We start from the raw sequence: 21,358 nt of genomic DNA, 5'->3' as shown, positions 1-21,358 counted from the left end.
CCAAGTTCAAGCAATTCTCCTGCATCAGTCTCCTGAATAGCTAGGACTACAGGTGCGTGCTGCCATGCCCAGCTAATTTTTGTATTTTTAGTAGAGATGGTGTTTCACCTTGTTGGCCAGGATGGTCTCGATCTCTTGACCTTGTGATCCACCCACCTCGGCCTTCTAAAGTGCTGGGATTACAGGCATGAGTCACCATGCCCGACCAGTAATATCCCTTTATTAAAGTCGACAGTGCCATATATCAGGGACCTATTGCAGGAGCTGAGTCCATCATAATCGTAATCTTGGGAATTGTGCAAGGTGTCCACATCAAGGGCAGGCATCTTGGGGCTGGATTACAATTCTGCCTGACATGGGTATGCCCTCCCAAAAGCCACATACAGGGGGGCTGCAAAGGATCATTTGTGAAGAATAGGGGTGAAGACAAGAAGACTCACTGGCAGGCGGTCTTCAGGTGGACAGCCTCTGTTGCAGCAGACCTGCTCCTCTGCACTTCATGGAGAACAGAGGACAGCAGTAACGAGGTCTACACCCCACCCCATGGCATGACCAGGAGGTGAGAGCTGCCCTGGACATTGCAGAATGGGGAAAGCTCTGGCCACGCTTCCCAGGACAATACCCAAGCCACACTTGCTGTGAGCATGCCAGGGGGCATGGGGGCTGAGGGGTGCAGCCAGAAACATCAAGCCAGATGAGCTCCCCACATCAGCAAACTACACATGGGGAGGCAAGCACATCACCCTCCAAAGCACCCACCTGTGACCCACCTGGAGAGTCAGGTTTCTGATGCATCCATCTATGGACATCAACAGCCAGGAAAGGCCGGGAGCAGTGGCTCAAGCCTGTAATCCCAGCACTTTGAGAGGCCTAGGTGAGGGGAACACTTGAGGTCAGGAGTTCAAGACCAGCCTGGCCAACATGGCGAATCCCTGTCTCTACTAAAAATACAATAATTAGCCGGGCATGGTGGCAGGTGTCTGTAGTCCCAGCTACTTGGGAGGCTGAGGCAGGAGAATTGCTTGAACCTGGGAGGTGGAGGTTGCAGTGAACCGAGATTGTGCCACTGCACTCCAGCCTGAGCGACAAAGCGAGACTCCATCTAAAAAAAAAAGCAGCCGAGAGAGCTCCAACAACAGCAGCTAAATAAAAGCATTTGTCCCTTTTCTCTAATCACTTTGTTTCATGTCAACTACACAGGGGCTGTAAGCAGAAGGTGAAAGAAATAAAAAAGCCAACCACTCCTCTCTCCTCTAGACAAGACTCTCAGGGCCTGGCAGCTCTTGGAGAAGGACATGAGCACTAAATCTGACAAGAAATTTAAGTTTTGATCTGGACCTGACTGCATTTTTTTCTTTTTTTTTTTTTTTTGAGACAGGCTCCCTCTGTCACCCAAGCTGGAGTGCAATGGTGCAATCATAGCTCACTGCAGCCTCAAACTCCTGGGCTCAATCAATCCTTCTACCTCAGCCTCTTGAGTGGCTGGGACTACAGGCATGAGCCACCACGCCTGGTCCCCAACTGCATTATAACCGAGAAGCTGTGGGACCTATCATTAAGAGAAATGAAATAGAGATTCAACAGAGCATATTGCAAGGTTGCATTTGGAGGAAAAATAAATAAATACTTCTTGTGTGTTTCTCACTAAATTCATACCGTTTAACAAATCAATTACATTTACAAACATGCTGAACAGCAGAGTGGTCTGAACTCTTGGGAGTAGACATAGTTCCAACTACCACAAAGAGTGGAAAAAAATTCAGAGGGGCCTTTCAACCACAGCCCAGACACTGGAGTCTCAAAAATGTGTGCAAATGTACCGGGCACAGTGGCTCATGCTTATAATCCCAGCATTTTGGGAGGCCGAGGTAGGCGGATCACTTGAGGTCAGGAGTTCAAGACCAGCCTGGCCAACATGGTGAAACCCTGTCTCTACTAAAAATACAAAAATTAGTTGGGCTTGGTGGCTCGAGCCTATAATCCCAGCTACTAAGGAGGCTGAGACAGGATCACTTGAACCTGAGAGGTGGAGGTTGCAGCGAGCCGAGATCACGCCACTGCACTCCAGCCTGGGCAACAGAGTAAGACTCCATCTCAAAAAAAAAAAATTTTGCAAAAGTGTGTGTGTGCACATCCATGAGTGTGTTTGAGACAGGGTGTGTTTGCATGTGAGCATGTGTGTGCAGAGTATCAGGGTATCCACATGAGCGTGTGTGTATGAGGAACACATGAGATTGAATGTGTGTAATTGTATGTCTCTAGTGACAGCACAGAGGAAGAGATGGTCCAAGACCAAAGAGGAAAGAAATGGCATAAGATGGGACAATGTTCTATGATCTCCAACTGGCCAAAGAAAACTGAGAAACAAATTTAAAAGAAGACGGGTAAGTAAAGTAAGTTTAGCTGCAATTTGGATTCTCATTTAGGAACCAGGGTCTTAATCTAGGGAGAAGAAACTCAACATGATGTACTGCAATGGGGGTTTCCAGACTTGCTAACTTTATTCTCTCCCAAGCCATTTGTCTCTCAGTTTAATAATTTTCCACAGCTGCTGTGTAATATAACTACTGATGTACTACTGAGCCAATTTCTCCCAGCCAGTCCTGCTGCCAGAGAAACTAATGGGAAGAGACAGCGCCAGGGTCTACCCTGCAAACTTGCAAGGGCTTGCAAAGTGGGTCACAGTTTGCTCGTTGCTGAAGGGAACAGCATGCACAGGCTGCCATCTCCATTTAATTTTTTTCTTTGTCTTGCAAACAGCAATATATTTCTTTTGGAATTCTGAAGAAATCGATTGCTTTCATATTTCCCTGGCTCTTTAAGGAACAAAAAGCAAGTCCTGAAAAGTAAAGACATTCCTTTTAGGTCCAACTCACAGAAATTGTGGTGCAACAGCAGCGTTCGATTCCAGAAAGAGCAGGGATTCTATTTCTGTCAGTCTTATGTCTCCCTGAAACCATTTTACGATTATTTTGTGTCCTCTGTTTTCCCAATTGGATGACTTAAACACCACCCCTGAGAGGCAGCTGTTTCCAGAATATTGCACAATTTATTGAGTTCATGAGAATTGTGATCGTTGGCAGCACCGAACTTCATGGAGGGAATCACAGGCACTTTAATTCCAATTTGTTGACTTATGGAGGAAGCAATTTCTCCCAGTGGTGTCCCTTCATCCAGGAACAAGAGCCATCAAAGTGTCACAGACTTAGAGCCGGAAGGGCTCTCCGCTAGTGTTTCTGCCAGTCCTCTTGGTTTTACACATGAGGAAACTGAGACCCAGAGAAGTTAAGTTACTTGTTAACTAGTCACCCAGTAGCAGATCTGCAAGGAGCTCTTAGCAATCCTGATTCCAAGTGTAATGCTCTTGCATTAGCTCTGTGCTGCCTCCTAGATGTTGGTCTTCTTAATATTGATAGCACATTTGCTCAAATGTTTGCTAATACGGTTTGGCTGTGTCCTAACCCAAATCTCATCTTGAATTGTAGTTTCCATAATCCCCACGTGTCATGGCAGGGACCCAGTGGGAGGTAATTTAATCATGGGGGTGGTTACCCTCATGCTGTTCTCGTGATAGGGAGTGAAGTCTCACGAGATCTGATGGTTTTATAAACAGGAGTTCTCCTGCACAAGCTCTCTTGCCTGCTGCCATGTAAGAAGTCCCTTTGCTCTTCCTTCATCTTCCGCCATGATTGTGAGGCCTCCCCAGCCATATGGAACCATGAGTTCATTAAACCTCTTTTCTTTATAAATTACACCATCTCCGGTATGTCTTTATTAGTAGCGTGAGAACAGACTAGTACATTTGCCCTGCAAAACTTCCTTATTCTTAAGCAAAGGGATTTCCAAATTTTCTTCATTAGACACATAATTTAGAACTACAATTAACTAAACACTAACTGGGTGTCAATTACTGTACTATTTCCTGCACATGGACACATTTAGGGTCAAAGTACTGTACCAAGTATAATTTTCCTAGAAGCTATAAAATGTAGGGTATCAGTGAATGGAAAAACTAGAATATTAATTAATAAAAGAAATCCACTACAGAGAATCTCTTCCCCCTCAATATAACCATAGAGACTAGGCTGGTCATTATTTGCAGTTCACAAAAGAAAGAGCCTACAGAAATATTCACAACTATTGAATGAGGTGGCTGGCAAGTGAATTTGGTGTAGGTGCATAAATTTGTGTGCTGGGGGTGTGTTATAAAGGAATAAAGTCTGGGTTCAGCTGGGTGATGGCAGGAAAAACAGGATCCCAGAAGGAGGCTGGAAGAGTTGGGAACAGATGGAATGACTGGCCTACATGTCAAGTCTCTTCACCTGCCCACCTGGCCACAGAAAAGGCAAAGCTCTGCAGATGGATCATCTCGTTCTTACTGTAACACATAACAAGCAGTGAGCAACACAAACTCACCTGTGTCAATGGAAAGAGTTAAACTCCGTGACATATTTAAGAAGGTTTATTCTGAGCCAGATATGAGTGACCAAGGCCAGTGACACAGCCCCAAGAGGTCCTGAGAACATGTGCCCAAGGTGGTTGGGTTACAGCTTAATTTTATATCTTTTAGAGAGACAGAAGTTGTAGGCAGACATCAATTAATACATGTAAGGTGTACATTGGTTGGGTCTGGAAGCAGTTGTAGGGGACAGGCTGGGAGGGTGGGTATGGCTTCCAGCTCTTAGTGGATTCAAAAATTTTCTGATTGCCAATCAGTTGAAAGAGTTAAGTTATTATCCAAAGACCTGGAATCAACAGAAAGGAAAGTCTTCTAGGTTAAGATAAGGGGTTGCGGAGACCAAGGATTTCATTATGCAAATGAAGCCTCCAGGCTGTAGAGAGAATAGAGAACAAATGTCTTTTATCAGACCTAAAAACTTGCCGAACCCTTAGTTAAATATCTCCCAGATGAGGTAAAAACCTAGAAAGGGAAGAGGATTCTCTACAGAATGTAGATTTCCTCACAAAAGACAGCTTTTCAGGGCCATTTAAAAAGATGTCAAAGAAACCTATTTTGGAGTAAAATACTTCAGTGTCTTTCAGGGCCTGCCACCTGTCCTGTGATGCTATACTAGAGTCAGGTTAAATGTTAACTCTTGTCAGTTGAGCCTGAATTCCAAAGGGAGGAGGGCATAAGGAGGTCTATCCAACAAGCCCCTCTTCCCATCACAGCTTGAACTAGTTTTTCAGGTTCACTTTGGAATGCCTTGGCCAAGAGGGAGATCCATTTAGTCATTCTGGAGGCTTAGAATTTTATTTTTGGTTTACACCTGCTATTTACCTTTTTTCTGCTACACTGGCAAAATAACCCCCTCTGCCCCTGAAAAAAGGCTTCCTGGTAATCTCTCTCAGGAATCAGGGTGATTTCTCTAGTTGTTGACGAGTTTGACAGATTGCAGGGGAAATGCTACTTCATAATCCTGCTCCAGATGTGTTCTGACCCTAGAAGTGAACACCGAGAGCGTTCCGGTCCAACCCTGCAGGAGGCCAGGGAAGGAGCGCCACCCAGAGAGAGAGTTCCGTACCTAAGTGCACCTTCATTTGGTATTTAAAAACAAAACAAAACAAAAAAACAGCAAAGATGAAGGAATGTTGACAGGGCCACATGACATCAAACTAATCAACAAGATCCCCCTCCAGGAAGTGTCTGAGTTCAAGGAATGAAAGTATTCTAATCAAACACAGAGCTTGAGAGGAGTATAAAAGACTTGGTAGAGAATCACTGAAGTAGGAAATTAATAAGGTTCAAACCTAGTGTTAAACAAGCCTTCTGAATTCCAAAATCCAATAAAGCATCCTTGGTTGTGTTCTGAAGTTAAAGAAACTATAGGCAAGGGTAACAAGAGGCAAGGGCCTCAGCTACAGGGGGCAAGGTGGGCCTTGGCTTGCTCAGTCCCCATTAAGCCAATCTTGGGGCAGGCAAAGACAGGATGAGATGAGAGAGGCTCCACCGTGCAAGCGTGGGGGCAGATCCTGCCTTTCTTTATGACATTGATATTTTGTTCATCATGGATTTTTTTCCATTGACTTTTACATTTAAAAACATTTCACAGCTGGGTGCAGTGGCTCATGCCTGTCATCCCAACACTTTGTGAAGCCAAGGTGGGTGAACTGATTGAGGCCTGGGCAACACAGAGAGACCCCATCTATACAAAAACATATATAAATTAGCCAGCTATATGTATGCCTGTAGTCCCAGCTACTCTGGACGCTGAGGCTGTGGAGGATCCCTTGAGTCCAGGAGATGGAGGCTGCAGTGAGCCATGATTGTACCACTCCACTTCAGCCTGAGCAACAAAGTGAGGCTCTGCTTCAAAAATAAAAATTAAAAATTAAAAACACTAAAAAACTGACCAAAAAAAGACACAATATATATATTTTTTAAAACCCACTTCATTTAAAATATAATTTATCTTGACTGCTGAGCTACTTTATGTCACCTTAAATTTATTGTTCCCCATGAGTTCTCATTTGTTTCACTCTAGTATCAGCCCCAGGAAAGAGCTTAATAGATGCAAGTGACAGATGTGAAGGACGGCAACAGAAAAGTCACTATCTCTTAAGGGTCCCCCAAGAAGATGTGGAGGTCTTAACCCCCAGTACCTTGGAATGTGACCTTATTTGGAAATAAGGTTATTGCAGATGTAATTAGTTAAGATAAAATTACACATGAGTAGGATGTGCCCCTAATCCCATATGGTTGGTGTCCTTATCAAAAGGGGAAATTTGGACGCAGACATGCACCCAGGGAGAAGGCCATGTGAATATGAGGGCAGAGACTGGGGTGATGCTTCTATAAGAAAAGGAATCCCAAAGATCGCCAGCAAAGTGCCAGAAGCCAAGAAATTAGCCAGGAATAGATTCTTCCTCACAGCCCACAATCCTGCAACACCTTGATCTTGGACTTGGAGGCTCCAGAACTTTCAGACAATGAATGTCTGTTGTTGAAGCTGCTTAGTTTGTGGTTCTTTGTTATGGCAGTTCTAGGAAACTAACACACCATCCCTGGTCTTAAGGACAGACTGAGCACCTCTGTATCAACCAACCCTACTTCAACCCTGTAGCCAGGGAAGACCAAATCAGTTCTCAGCCCAGAGATAAGCAAATCAACACAAATCCAGAGGCTATGAGGGCAGGGTGGGAGGGAAAAGCTGGCTCACTATGGGGAGGATGAGGCAGAGTTAGAACCTGGGCCATGATCACCGTCAGAACACAACCACCTCGTAAAAATGCTAGAGCCAGGCAGGTCAGGTGGACACACATCTCTGAGGATGGGTGGGTGATCAAAGCAAGTGGGAGCAAGAGAGAAAGTATACATAGGACAGAAGAAATTTAGCATTGAGTAATCCTCTCAGACACAGCTGCTTCAACTTGAGACAGCCTGTATGCATCTGACTGACTCTGTGCTTTTACAAGGCTCCTACTATGTGCTCAGCTCAGTTGCTGTTATCAGAGTGTGTAAGAGTCAGGCATGGTGACTTATGCCTGTAATCCCAATGCTTTGGGAGGCTGAAGCAGGAGGATCACTTGAGGCCAGGGGTTCGAGACCAGCCTGGGCAACATGGCAAGATCCTATCAAGAAAGAAAGAGAAAGACAGAGAGATAAAGAAAAAGAGGGTGAGAGAAAGAAAGAGAGAAAGAGAGAGAATAAGGAAAGAGCTAGGGAGGGAGGGAGGAAGGAAGGAAGGAAGGAAGGAAGGAAAGAAGGGAGAGAGATAAACAGTGTGTGAGTATCAAAATGAGGGGGTAACACTGAACCCAAGCTAGATTGGGGTCATATCAGAATAAGAAGAAAAGGAGAGGTGTGAACAATGCTACTTCCTTGAGCTTGTCTTAAGGTTGGTCTATATGAAAAATTTGTCTTTGGTCTTTAAAAGGAAAAAAAACCAGAAGAGATGGAGGAAGGAAGGAAAAAGAAGAAGAAAGGGAGAAAAGGAGTAAAAGCAAGGAGAAAGAGTTGAAGGTCAGGTTCTTATTCCCCTGCATCTGATTTCGGACTTGGTCTCTACAGGAGCCAACTCCTGTTCACATTTCATTGTATTTTATTTATGTTTGAGACAGGGTCTCACTCTGTTGCCGAGGCTGGAGTGCAGTGGCATGATCTTGGCCCACTGCGACCTCCACCTCCTTGGTTCAGGCAATTCTCGTGCCTGTGCCTCTCAAGTAGCTGGGATTACAGGCGCCTGCCACCAAGCCTGGCTAATTGTTGTATTTTTTGTAGAGACGGGGTTCCACCATGTTGGCCAGGCTGGTATCGAACTGCTGGGCTTAATTGATCCGCCTGACTCGGCCTCCCAAAGTGCTGGGATTACACGTGTGAGCCACCACACCCAGCCCTGTCCATATTTTAGATTCTTTTTCTGTCCTCCTGCTTGCACCAACCCTGAGGAGTAGGCAGATCTCCTTTGTGAAAACCTAAGCCTCATCAGCCAAGGTTGCTGTGTTAAAGATCAGTTCCCTTGCAAAGCGTGACTTTTATCTTCTCTTGTGCACTCTGGAGTCCAACTGCCCATGCAACAGGAAGAACAGGACTGGTTTCCACCTCGGGACAGGAGGCCTGGCCTCTCCTCTCTGGTGTCAAGGGGAGTCTGGCTGGCCCAAACAACAACCCTCGCCATGGGCAAAGGAGCCTTGACTAGTGGGCGCTGGTCATTGATACCAGGCAAGAATGAGATTAGGCATCACATGCTAAAGTGAATTCATTAGAGTCACTTATTTAACTTTCAAAAAATTCTTTTTCTCATCATTTTAAGGTTCCTCATTAACTACTTGAGACTTGTTGCCTTTGGTTCCAGTTTTTATCTTTACAACCCAAAATGGTCACTCTGTGTCCTGCTCCCTTTCATAGGTCAGTGGAGGGTGTAACCAATAGACTTTGCCTGGTGCTACAGCAGCAGGGCCCTGCCTCTCATTTATTTTGGAGGGAAGGACAAGAGATAAAATAGACAGAAATCCAGAGAGGAGGAAATAAAAGGCCAAACATTAGCTCCAGCCTAAAGCACATGGTGCAATCCAGCTTCTAGAGGGTTCTGTGCTGGGAAACAAGGTATTGGTAGGCAATTAACAAAGCCCCACTTTGTTCCTCACTTGGCATAGATGCCATGAATTAGAACCTGGGCTAAGTGACAAAATAAACTACTCATGCTGGCGTGATTCCTCAATCACAATTGACAGCTATTATTTAAATGAACATAGAAACATTTTTAAACGTTTCTGAAAAGTTAGTCTAAGACAGTATTTTTTTAAATTGGATCAATGGCATCAGAATTTCCATTTCTGCCCACCCCACCCCCCACCTCCTGCCACCAGATCAACTGAACTAGAATCTCTGGAGGTGGGTTAAACACATTTGAACAAGAGCGCCAAGTGACTTTAATGCATCCTGAAGTTCCAGGTCTGGAATATCATGTAGCACACTGTAAAATGAATAGGCATTTTCTTGCCCATGAATACAACATTCCAGTAAGTCCTTTTTTTACTGTTTCTCAATGAACTTCTCTTCCTCCTGCCCCCACTTTTTGCCTCCTAAATTAAACAGCTTCTCTTCTCTCTGCCTCAAAGTCTCCCCTGATCCATAGCCTAGATCTGATATTTTAGAATAGATTCTAGTGTTCATAGGATTATTTGGGTGAAATAATTCCATAGAGCTCCTCAGAGTTAAAAAGCTTCACCTCTAGAAATACAGACTCAATACCTCAGAAGTTAAATTTAGTCAAATAGCATTGCTTTGTAAAACCAAGAGAGGTTTATCATTATAAAGGAGGAATTCTCTTTGAACCAAAATGTTGGTGACCATTAAAAACACGGTAGGACAAAAGGTAGAGATCCCATCCACCTGTAAGTCAGTGATTCTCAACCGCAGGCAATTTTGTCCCCCCAGGGACATTTGGTAATGTCTGTAGGCGATTTTGGTCATCACAACAGGGGGATGCTACTGGAATCCACTGGGCCGAAGGCAGGGATGCAACTCAACATTCTACATAGCCCAAGACAGCTCCTAAAACAAAGAATTTCATGTCAAGCGCCAGCGTTGAGAAACCCTGTCATAAATCATAGGGCCGTTTTCTTAAAAGGTCAACCGGACTTGCTAAGATTAAATGAGAACTGGGTGACATTAGAGATAAGAAGCAACAACAGAGACACTCAGGAAAGCCAGGAGCAGAAGCTAGAGGGCACTGCAGTGAAGGAACAAGAACTGTGGATTTTTTGGGTCGTCTGACACTTGGAAAAGGGAAAGGGAGCTCATACTGAGGACAAATGTGACAGACACTGTTGGTTTGTACCAGAATTAATTCTTCCCATCTTTCAAAGTGACATGATTAGAGCTGGGCACATCACTGCCCAAGGCCACACTGCATATCCTGGCTACCTCACAGCTAGGTATGACCACGTGACTAAGTTCTCACCAATGAAAGGTGAGCTGATGTCATGTATGCAACTTCCACCCTGAAAGGAAATTGTTGCTCTTCTTCCTGGTGAGCTGAAACATGGACAAACCCATAATAAAGCCTCGCCAGCAAACTCTACTAAAGATGTACAAAGCGGCTGGGTGCGGTGGTTCACGCCTGTAATCACAGCACTTTAGGAAGCTGAGGTGGGCGGATCACCTGTGGTTGGGTGTTTGAGATCAACCTGAACAAACATGGTGAAACCCTATCTCTACTAAAAATACAAAAATTAGCCAGACGTGGTGACACGTACCGGTAGTCCCAGCTACCTGGGAGGCTGAGGTGGGAGAATGGCTTGAACCTGGGAGGCAGAGGTTGCAGTGAGCCGAGATCGTGCCACTGCACTCCAGCCTGGGTAACAGAGCAAGAACCTGTCTCAAAAAATAAAAAATTATAAATAATAAAAGTTGCAGATAGTAAATACTTTTGGCTTTGGGGTCCATTTGGTTTTTGTTGCAACTACTCAACTCTACCTGTTAAAGCAGCTGTAGATAGTATGTTAACAAATGAGTGTGGCTGGGTGCCAATAAAACTTTATTTGCAAAAACAATCTGGGAGCCATCATTTGTATATCTCTTCCCTAGCAAACAACAGAAGAACAAGATGAAAGGATCATGGGTCCCTGAAAAACTTAATAAAGTGAGATACCCCACCAACTCAAATCATTGTCAGGAGCTATTAACATGAGACAAAAATGAACATCTCTATTTTTTTTTTTTTTTTTGAGATGGAGTTTTGTTCTTCTTGCCCAGGCTGGAGTGCAGTGGCATGATCTCGGCTCACTGCAACCTCCACCTCCCGGGTTCAAGCGATTCTCCCACCTTAGCTTCCCAAGGAGCTGGGATAACAGGCATGCGCCACCATGCCCGGCTAATTTTTGTATTTTTAGTAGAGACGGGGTTTCACCATATTGGCCAGGCTAGTCTCGAACTCCTGACCTCAGGTGATCCACCTGCCTCGGCCTCCCAAAGTGCTGGGATTACAGGTGTGAGCCACCATGTCTGGTCCTCTATTTCTTAAATGCTGTAGCTTTGGGAGTCTTTGTTATAGCTACTTAATCATTACCCTAAACAGACTATAATTTTCAGACTGAGTTAGGCACCTTACATATTTTTTCATTTTAATCTTTATAAAAACATTGTTAAAAGAAAAACCTTAGACAAATTAATTTAACAAGAGTTTAATTGAGCAAAAAACAATTCATGAACCAGGCAGCTCCAACCCAGAGTAGGCTCAGAGAGGCTCCAAAGCAGCCATGTGGTGGAAGATTTATGTATAGAAAAAGGGAAGTGAAGGACAGAAAATGTAAGTGAGGTACAGAACCAACCGGATTGGTTACAACTTGACAGTTGCCTTATTTGGACACAGTTTGAACAGTTGGCCGTGTTTGATTGACCAAAACATGAATAGGTTACAGAATGTTTACACATCCAGTTAGGTTACAGTTCACTATGTACAGAGAAACCTTCAGGCCAGACTTAAAGTATGTAGAGGCAGCTTTAGGCTAAATGTAATTTAACAAGATATTGAGATCAGTATTACCCTATTTTATAAATGGAGAATCTGAGGCTCAGGGACATTTACTGCCCTGTCCACAGTGGTAGGAAATAGCAGAGCTGGGATTTGTGGTTTGAATTCGGACCGATCTTACTTCAAGATTATGTATCTTTAAAAAAAAGTCATATACAAAGACATGCATAGCACAACTATTTATGGCTTTAGGGGAAAAAGATTGATTCTAGGCTTGTTTTGCAACACTGTGCTATGTACCAGTAAACAATGGTATGCAAATCACATGCAGAAAAGAGCACTCAGAGTTCTCCCAGTTATCAGCCCAAGTTATCTCCTAGTTATCTGGTTTGTCCTTTCAAAATCCAGCCCAATGGCTACTTCTTCCACGAAGGCTTTCCTGAGCCCTCTGTCCTCAACTCAACTCTTACAGGCCTGATAGTTTGTAAACTTTGATTGGTATTTTGGTTTCAAAATGTATGATTATCTTTCCAGGGATGGGCAGCCACCCCACAACTCCAGATGGACTGCAGACTCCTCCAGAGCAGAGCCTGCCTCTTAACCTCATCAAGCCCATAGTACCAAGTACTATGCCTTACACAAAATGCTGTTGCAGCTTATAGGTGGGCCACTGGTCTATGACTCTAACAAGCCTTGTGTATTAGTTCATTTTCAGGCTGCTGACAAAGACATACCAGAGACTGAGTAATTTATAAAGGAAAAGAGGTTTAATGAACTCCCAGTTCCACATGGCCGAGGAGGCCTCACAGTCATGGCAGAAGACAAATGGCTCATCTTACCAAGCGAAAGGGGTTTCTCCTTATAAAGCCGTCAGATCTCATGAGACTTATTCACTACCATGAGAACAGTATGGGGGAAGCCACCTCCCTGATTCAATGATCTCCCACCGGGTCCCTCTCACAACACGTGGGAATTATGGGAGCTACAATTCAAGATGAGATTTGGGTGGGGACACAGCCAAACCATATCACCTGGCGAGGAAAGGAGGCCAAGGAAGGACTGAGCTGTTTCATATCTCAGTGTTCTCACCAATACTGACCACTTACTTCATGGGAAGATTGCTCACGTGACATGCCCAAAGAGTTAATGTACTCTTTACATATAGGAATGAGGTTGGGTCAAATTGCTCCATCCTCATGTGCTTCAGAAAAGCAAAACCTGGGGGAATTCAAGCATCTCCTTTGCTCTGTTGCTGACAGAGGTCTGCCTTGTTTTCCCTTGTGACATGTTTGCATTTCACTCTCAAAGTGTGCCTACCTCCGTTTTTCACGTATAGCTGGATTTTCTATTGTTCTCATTTAATTCCTTCTTAGATTCTCCAACTGCACGTTGCCCAACAGTAATATGATACCATGCAAAGGCCACCAGGAAACATTCTCCTAGACTCAAGTAACCAGGTTCTGCTAACTTTACAATTCCTCTCCCCAAGCACCTTCCAGCAACCAGAAAAAAACCTCCAGATCAGCTTCCTTCTCCAATCCCAAAATCTGTTTTGTGACCCTGCTGTGCACACAGAACTCCTAGAAGCTTCCTTCCTAGGTCACTATTAGCTTTCTCATCAGCCGTATTTCTAAACCAAAATAACTTGTCAGTGAGAAAATAATGCAAAAACTTGAGAAACATTACCAGAATCATAACTTCTACTCTCCCTTTTGAGACCAAGGATCCTCCAGGGCAGGGTCTGAGTCTCGTTCATCTATTCACAAATTTTTAAAATATGTATTTGTGGGTACATAGTAGGTGTGTATATTTATGAGTTACGTGAGATATTTTGATGCAGGCATTCAATGTTTAATAATCACATCAGGGTCAATGGAGTATCCATCACCTCAAACATTTATCATTTCTTTGTATTACAAACATTCTAATTACACTCTTCTGGTTTTTATTTATTTTTTTTTTTTGAGACAGAGTCTCACTCTGTCGTCCATGATGGAGTACAATGGCACAATCTTGGCTCACTGCAACCTCCGCCTTCCGGGTTCAAGCGATTCTCCTGCCTCAGCCTCCTGAGTAGCTGGGATTGCAGGTGCCTGCCACCATGCCTGACTAATTTTTTTTTTTTTTTGTATTTTTAGTAAAGACAGGGGTTTCACCATGTTGGCTAGGCTGGTCTCAAACTCTTGACCTCAGGTGATCCACCCACCTCGGCCTCCCAAAGTGCTAGGATTACAGGCATGAGCCACCATGCTCAGTTATTTTTAAATGTACAATTAAATTATTTTAGTTATTTTTAAATGTATAATTAAATGATTATTGACTATAATCAACCTATGGTGCTATCAAATAGTAGATCTTCTTCATTCTATTTTTTGTATCTATTAGCCACCCCCACTTCCACTCCCAGTTCCCCACCACCCTTCCCAGCCTCTGGTAGCCATCCTTCAACTCTCCATCTCCATGAGTTCAATTGTTTTAATTTTTAGCTCTCACAAATAAGTCAGAATATATGAAGCTGGTCTTTCTCTGCCTGGCTTATTTCACTTAACATAATGTCCTTCAATTCCATCTGTGTTTTTGCAAATGACAAGATTTCCTTTTTTTATGGCTAAATAATATTCTATTGTGTGTATGTACCACATTTTCTTTATCCATTTGACTGTTGATGGACACTTAGGTTATTTCCAAATCTTGGCTATTGTGAATAGTCCTGCAGTAAACATGGGAGTGCAGATACCTCTTTGCGATACTGAATTCCTTTCTTTGGGGTATAGATCTACCCTATTCAGCTTTATACCCCTAATGTCCAGCCTTTCTACATTTAGTAGTTGATCAAGAAATGTTTGTTGATCTAAAATGATTGGCAGCATCCCTTGCATCAAAGGAAGACAGCTGTGCCAAGTGGGAGTGAATTCTCACTGTGAAGCCTGCAGGAGGCTGGTCTTCCAAAATCAGGCACTGTCACCCCCTCCACCCCCACCCACAGGAAGCACCTGCCTGTTACCCTTTATCATAGTAAGAACAAATACTCTGTTGGTTATGATTCAAGATGCGAAGAGGCCATCACATGCCTTCTAATTAATTAAGGTGGATTAAATTACAGACATTAAAGATTTTGAGTGTTATGTTAGCTTTATATTTAAAGACTCAGTGATGACCTGTTCCTCTGTGTGCCATGAATCATGTGGTGAATAAGTGATTTAAGGTAACATTATACCTGGGAGGGCCTGTCGATATGGCTTGCTATCAACTGCCACTTTATATCAAGGCTAATGGAATGAAATGTAATAGGAAATCCTGGTTTGAAGGAAAATAAAAGAGTGGTTGTTCATTGACTAAATTTACCTGAAAGTCTGACATATCCATCGACCAAATGTTGTATTTCTGAATGAGTCATGTGCTTTTAAGACCCTGCCAATAAAATGCTGGTTGCATTTTTGACTGATCACCAAAAACATTTGTTCACTAGGTGAATGCCTGTGATCCTAGGGACCAGGAGCTTCAGAAGCTCCAAACATGCCCAGTCAGTACTGTGGGCCTTGATTGATCCTATCTGCTGCTGAAGACCCCAACACAGTGGACCTAGAACACAGACCAGAAAGGCCTTGAGAATAAACTGGCCCAAAGCTCACATTCCACAGATGAGGAAACCTTTGTGCTACACTGATCAGTTTCCTATTGCTGCTGTAACAAATTACCCCCAACCTAGTGACTTTAAGCAACACAGATATACTCTCTTCTGGTTCAGGAGGTCAGAGGTCTAAAATGGAGGCCTGGCATGGTAGCTCATGCAGGTAATCCCAGTACTTTGGGAGGCCACAGCAGGAAGATCACTTGAGGCCAGGAGTTTGAGACCAACCTGGGCAAAATGGTGAGACCCCATCTCTACAAAATTAAAAAAAAAAAAATTATCCCGATGTGGTGGCATACACTGATGTCCCAGCTACTCGAGAGGCTGAGGCGGGCGGGGTGGCAGAATCATCTGAGGCCAGGAGTTTGAGGCTGCAGTAAGCTATGATCACATCAGTGCACTCTAGCCTGGTCAACAGGGTGAGACCCCATCTCAAAAAAAAAGAGTCTAAAATGGGTCTGCAAGGCTGGGTTCCTTTTGGAGTTTCCAGGGGAGTATTTCTCTCCTTTCCTTTTCCAGCTCCTAGTGACCACCTGCATCTTTCAGCTCTTGCCCGCCTTTCTTCATCTTTCAAGCCAATAGGGCAGAGTCTTCTTTGCCATATGACCTCCTGTCTCTTTCTTATAAGAGCCCTTGTGACTACATGGGGCCTACCCAGGATTCTGGATTCAGAATTGTCTCCCCAACTCAAGATCCTTAAATGAATCCCATGTACAAAGTGTCTCTGCCACATAAGGTAACATATTCACAGGTTCCGGGGAGTAGAATGTTGACATCTTTGGAGGACCATTATTCAGCCAGCCGTGCTGTCAAAAGAGGAAATTTTGTGAACAAACCACTGAAAATATTTCTCTACAGCCTCGATTGACAGAAGCTCAGGTATCTTGTCAATCTCTGGCAGATGCAGTGGTGAGAGGAGAGACCATGAGCGCAAGCATCAGGCAGGATAAGTCTGAGCCTGACGCTGCCATTCACAAGCTCTGCAGGCTTGAACCAAGCCATTTATGAATGTTTGATGCCTCAAAAGCCTCGAAACTTTGAAGGAAGTGGTAGGAAATGAGGCAAGTAGACAGAGGGTGAGAGACTTGAAGTGCACTGATGAGCTGCGTGCAGAAACATGAGTTCCACAAAAGCAGAGATCTCCTTTGCTTTGTCTACCCCTGTGCCCTCAGTGCCTAGAATAGCACTACCATAAGAAATGTTTGAGGAATGAGTGTTCAATGTCATGAACAGGTTCATATTAAAACTGACCCTGGTGAACACTTTTACATGACTAGCGGGAATGTAAACTAGTATAACCACTATGGAAAACAGTATGGAGATTCCTTGAAGAACTAAAAGTAGAACTACCATTCGATCCAGCAATCCTACTGGGTATCTACCCCCCCAAAAAAAGTCATTATATGAAAAAGATAAATGCACACACATGTTTATTGCAGCACAATTCACAATTGCAAAGATATGGAACCAATCTAAGTGCCCATCAACCAAATGGATAAAGAAAATGTAGTATATATACACCATGGAATGCTACTCAGCCATTAAAAGGAATGAAATAATGTCTTTTGCAGCAACTTGGATGGAGCTGGAGGCCATTATTCTAAGTGAAGTAACTCAGGAATGGAAAACCAAATATTGTATGTTCTCACTTATAAGTGAGAGCTAAGCTATGAAGATGCAATGGCATAAGAATGATATAATGGACTTTGGGGAATCAGGTGGGAAGATGGGAGGGGATTGAAAGATAAAAGGCTACATACTGGGTATAGTGTACACTATTGGGTGATGGGTACACCAAAATCTCGGAAATCACCACCAAATAATTTATTCACATAACCAAAACCACCTCTACCCCAAAAACTATTGAAATAAAAATAAAAAGTAAAATGAAATTGACCCTGGCATAGAGTTGGGTTCAATAAATATTTGTAGTGAATAATACAATACACGAACTCTAGTGGAGATGTGATTTAGTGGCTTTTATTATTTCCTCCTCAAAAAGGATTGCAAACTCCAATGCATATGGTGCCGGGAGGCTGAGAGAGAGAACGTGTAGCTGGTCTAAAATGCACAGAGACCGGTCAGCCCCTAATTATTCTTGCCACTGACAATTTGGGCTCAGTGCAGCGAGATTTTCTGATATTTTTATTTAAAGAGACACCCCAAATCCAGATTTTCATACGAGATCATTGGTTTTTAAACATTGTCTCAAATTATTTTAAACATCGTTCGTTAGGGCCAGCTGAAATGTCTGCCAGCCAAATTCAGACCAAGACCCTCACTTTGCTACGCCTCCTCTTCCACCTTCCTTAATTTCCAGGGCAGTGAGGGTTTGATAATGAGATAGCCTTGAACTGCTTGTTGATCAGAATTTAAAAAGGGAAGAAGAGAAGGGCCTCCCACACACATAAAAAAAGCGCAGCCTAATAAGATTCCCATGTAGGCCCCCTCCTAAAAAAGAAATCGAGGTCAGAGAGATAATTTGCTGCCAATCAGACCACAGCAACCAGGAACGCAGCCTTCTCTTTGTGAGGCTTGAGGTGTTGCTGATAAATTAAGCAGGGCCCAAGGACAGTCCCAGATTCTAGAACTCCACTGAAGTCCTTGGATTGCAATTACAAGGTAAGAAACACCACTTAGACCCCGTTGCAGAGTACTATCTTCATAACTGAGGTGCACATACTTGTCTATGGATGTCTTTTATTTAAGCATGGATTATTTACTTCCTCAGATTTTTTTATGACAAAGCGTCACTGATCCCCCTGTCTGGGCAGCAGCATTTCTTATCCAGCTTCGCTGGGCAGGCTCTCAGATGTGCAGCCTCAGGCTCAGCATGTAGCAGCTGCTCTAGCAGGTAAAGACTGAAGGCGATGGAAGTTGAGACTGGATGAGTTCCCTGAGAGCTCACACCTCAGGATGGAAAGGTGAAAAGTTCCAGGTGGAGTCTTATCTGGTTCTGGCAATTATGCAGTGACCGTGGAAGAGTCAGTGACCCTTTCTGGGTCTCAGTTTCCAAACCTGTAGACTAAGGGAGCTGCCAGGTATGGTTGTTACCAGAAGGGTGTCCTGATCCAGACCCCAAGAGAGGGTTCTCGGATCTTGCACAAGAAAGAATTTGGGGCGAGTCCATAAAGTGAAAATAAGCTTATTAAGAAAGTAAAGGAATAGCTCTGTCTCCTCCTGCCGCCCAAGATGCCGAAAGGAAAGAAGGCCAAGGGGAAGAAGGTGGCTCCGGCCCCTGCTGGCGTGAAGAAACAGGAGGCCAAGAAAGTGGTGAATCCCCTGTTTGAGAAAAGGCCTGAGAATTTTGGCATTGGACAGGACATCCAGCCTAAAAGAGACCTCACCCACTTTGTGAAATGGCCCCGCTATATCAGGTTGCAGCGGCAGAGAGCCATCCTCTATAAATGGCTGAAAGTGCCTCCCTGCGATTAACCGGTTTACCCAGGCCCTGGACCACCAAACAGCTACTCAGCTGCTTAAGTTGGCCTACAAGTACAGACCAGAGACAAAGCAAGAGAAGAAGCAGAGGCTGTTGGCCTGGGTCGAGAAGAAAGCTGCCGGCAAAGGGGACATCCTCACTAAGAGACCACGTGTCCTTCGAGCAGGAGTTAACACCATCACCACCTTGGTGGAGAACAAGAAAGCTCAGCTAGTGGTGATAGCACACAACGTGGATCCCGTTGGGCTGGTTATCTTCTTGCCTGCCCTGTGTCGTAAAATGGGGGTCCCTTACTGCATTATCAAGGGGAAGGCAAGACTGGGCCATCTAGTCCACAGGAAGACCTGCACCACTGTCGCCCTCACACAAGTGAACTCGGAAGATAAAGGCGCTTTAGCTAAGCTGGTGGAAGCTATCAGGACCAATTACAATGACAGATATGATGAGATCCTCCATCAATGGGGCGGCAGTGTCCTGGGTCCCAAGTCTGTGGCTCTCATCGCCAAGCTTGAAAAGGCAAAGGCTAAATAACTTGCCACTAAACTGGGTTAAATGTACACTGTTGAGTTTTCTGTACATAAAAATAATTAAAATAATACAAATTTTAAAAAGAAAAAAAGAAAGTAAAGGGATGAAGAATAGTTACTTCATAGGGCAGAGCGGTGGTGTGGGCCACTCAGCTGCTTGTACTGATAGTTATTTCTTGATCATATGCTAGACAAGGGGTGGATTATTCATGAGTTTTCTGGGAAAGAGGTGGGCAATTCCTGGAACTGAGGGTTCCTCTCCCTTTTAGACCATATAGGGTAACTTCCTGACATTGCCATGGCATATGTAAACTGCCACGGTGCTGGTGGGAGTGTCTCTTAACATGCTAATGCATTATAATTAGCATATAACGTGCAGTGAGGACGACCAGAGGTCATTCTCATTGCCATCTTGGTTTTGGTGGGTTCTGGCTGCTTCTTTACCACAACCAATTTTATCAGCAAGGTCTTTATAACCCGTATCTTGTGTTGACCTCCTACCTTATCCTGTGACTTAGAATGCCTTAACCTCCTAGGAATGCAGCCCGGTAGGTCTCAGCCTTACTTCACCCAGCCCTATTCAAGATGGAGTCGCTCTGGTTTGAATGCCTCTGACATGGTGACTCAAGCCTGTAGTCCCAGCTACTTGGGAGGCTGAGGTAGGAGGATCACTTGAGCTCAAGGGTTTGAGGCTGCAATGAGCCATAATACACCACTGCACTTCAGCCTGGGTGACAGAAAGAGATGCCAACTAAAAAGAAAAGAAGAAGAAAGAAAAAAGAAGGAAGAATTTTTAAAAAAAGGAAGGAGAAGAAGGAAGAAGAGAGCTGGCTGTGAAATGGCTTGCAGATCCTCCCTGATGTGGCAGTCTCTGATTCTGTGACTCCGTCTCCCTTCGTGATATCATCCACTTCCTCTGGTGTCACATAGGACTTCAGTGATGCCCACCAGCATCTGCCAGGCATGGAAGCAATGGGGCATGCAAAGATCCAAGAGAGGGGATAATAGAGCCTACTTCCTCCATATTTCCCTTGACCAGATCAAGCTGACCGATAGCAACTTTGGTAGCAAACCCCCTAGCCGGTGTGCCCACCTATTTGTACCATGACCTTGAAGGAAGCCAAAAATTTCACCCCAAAATATAATTCTTTGACATATTTCAAGATGGCTATTCAGAAGGGCTGGAAATAGAAGAGTAGCTAAGAAGCTGTCTTTTGCAGAGAAATTTGCATCTGTAGAGAAAGCCTGCATCCCTGCAGCCAGGCTTTCTGAGGTCCTCCCTGGTCCAGATCTAGGAAAGATGAACTGAGTCTGACATCTCTCAAGATCTGAAAGGAACATTTGCCACCTTTTCTCTCTGAGGGCTGCTACCCATGAGGTTTCAGCTGCATAACAAGACCACCTTTGCTAGCCAGCGGTCCTCTTCTCTCCCTTCCATAACCTGTTTTGCCACTGTCACCTGATTTACCACCATAACCTGTTTTGGGCTGGGTTCTGGGCCCCCATTCTTTGTGTAACCTCAAGATGGTATAAAAGCATCAACCATCTGGCCATTTCTTTGAGATCTTATATTATGTCAGACTCCCATGCATATCAATAAACTTATATACTTTTTCTCCTATTAATTTGCCTTTTGTCAGTTGATTTTTAGAGAACCTTCGGAGGGTGGAAGGGAAGTATTCCTACAACCTTGTATCCACCTCTGTCCGTTTGAAGAAAATTGTTCTGAACAATTCTGGGAAGAATGCTGAGAAAGAGATTATTTTTGACCACAGACCAACTCAAATATCTTTCTTCTTAATCCTCTGAATAAATGATTCATGGAATGCATGCATTGTAA

At 44.0% G+C, this 21,358-nt stretch overlaps 1 long non-coding RNA gene and 1 pseudogene across 1 annotated transcript in view; one reads left to right on the top strand and one right to left on the bottom strand.

Moving 5' to 3' along the window:
• The window catches only part of LOC129048206 (uncharacterized), a 98,665-nt gene that overhangs the window by 8,763 nt on the left and 68,544 nt on the right, over positions 1–21,358 (bottom strand). The window lies entirely within an intron of this gene.
• Positions 18,738–19,543, top strand: LOC100435888 (large ribosomal subunit protein eL8-like; annotated as a pseudogene).

Source organism: Pongo abelii, chromosome 8, assembly GCF_028885655.2.
Source record: "Pongo abelii isolate AG06213 chromosome 8, NHGRI_mPonAbe1-v2.0_pri, whole genome shotgun sequence".
NCBI classification, from domain to species: domain Eukaryota; kingdom Metazoa; phylum Chordata; class Mammalia; order Primates; family Hominidae; genus Pongo; species Pongo abelii.
Note: the sequence above shows the minus strand (reverse complement) of the source record. Positions and strands in the feature narration are given on the sequence as shown.